The sequence below is a fragment of the Clarias gariepinus genome, chromosome 25 (genome assembly GCF_024256425.1).
Source record: "Clarias gariepinus isolate MV-2021 ecotype Netherlands chromosome 25, CGAR_prim_01v2, whole genome shotgun sequence".
NCBI lineage: Eukaryota > Metazoa > Chordata > Actinopteri > Siluriformes > Clariidae > Clarias > Clarias gariepinus.
In genome coordinates this window covers 13,689,685-13,691,001 of record NC_071124.1, presented here as the reverse complement: position 1 = coordinate 13,691,001, position 1,317 = coordinate 13,689,685, and the positions used below count along the sequence as shown (strand labels likewise).

Here is a 1,317-nt window from a genome sequence, read left to right as displayed (position 1 = left end):
CTGTATGTTATATACAGGAAACAGTATTGAACGATTCTCAGCAATAAGTCTTCAAGTCTCGAGTCGTTCGTTCTTTTGACACATGACTCCCATGGACGCTATGCAGTGCAGTACACAGGAAACAGTATTGAACGATTGTGCTAGTGGGTAGGTCTTCGAGTCCCGAGTCATTCATTCTTTTGACAAGTGACTCCCATAGACGCTATAAGTGTGTGCTTAATAACAACACCTTGTATATGTATATCTTCCTTGTAATTTTGGTCGAATAAACAACTACATTTGGACATGTGACTATAGGCGGTATTGGCAGCAGGAGGCAAAGAGCTGGTCTCTAAAAGGTAATTAAAATAAACAATAAGTTATTTTTATGATCTGCTTGTGTACTTTCACCGGAGTCGTGTCCGCGGCGTTTGCTCGGAGAAGAGAGAGCTGAGGGGTTTTTGAGACACGCTCTAAGGTCTGAGTTTCTTTCTTTGTTTGACAGAAAATCCTGCAAAAGGGAAACAATACGGTTAGATATGTTAACCATGCCACGACAGGTTATTATTTTTATAAACTTCTAAACTGCTTAACTTCTCTCCCACCTGTAACACAGCATGGAGATGTAGTAAACTGTGCGCTTGCTTACTTCATCCTCGGGCAGCCTGGCTTTCCTCCTGTGCGCGTGTTTTGCAGCATCGCTCCGAGCGCAGTTCTCCCGGTTCGGAGCCTCTGTGTGCGGCTTAACTTGCTGAGCATTAGACCCCTTTTTCCCTCCTCGGACCGCCTCTTGATAAAACACCGGCGTCACCTCCACTGCCGCTCCCTCCCACTTGTAGTCGGCGACCAGCGGCGTCCCGGAGGCGAGGATAAAATTCCACTGGTGCTCATTCCTTTCGGAGACCTCGTGCAGCTTCTCCATTAAAGCTTGTCGTGATCGACAGGTCCGAAAAGACTCCTACACACGCTCCTGTGCGGACGCTGAGGGGAGCAATTGCCCCATGCAGCTCCAACACCGCTGCCCGAAAACTGAGCGCTGGACATCTCGTTGGTTTCTTTATTAATAAAATCAGGAACTTTTATTGAAGCCTCAGGGCGACAGTAAATCGACACAACCGATTTGTGACTCTCAGAAGACAGTTTTAATCAAGCTGAAGCGATAACCAGCTTATATTCAAAATTTTAAATAATTCGTTGCCTTGAAGTAACGTGCAGCAACACAGGTAAGCAATCTGATTGGTCAGCAAGTGACCACCCTCAGGATCCTGCCTCTGCTTGCTTCTGATTGATCGGTGCGGCTTTATATGAATACAAACATAAAACAATTATTTTAAAATT

General features: G+C 45.5%; 1 pseudogene; it reads right to left on the bottom strand.

Annotated features, from left to right (window-relative positions):
• Positions 1 to 568: 568 nt before the first annotated feature.
• On the bottom strand, positions 569 to 1,023 carry LOC128513447 (cyclin-dependent kinase inhibitor 1B-like; annotated as a pseudogene).
• Positions 1,024 to 1,317: the final 294 nt, after the last annotated feature.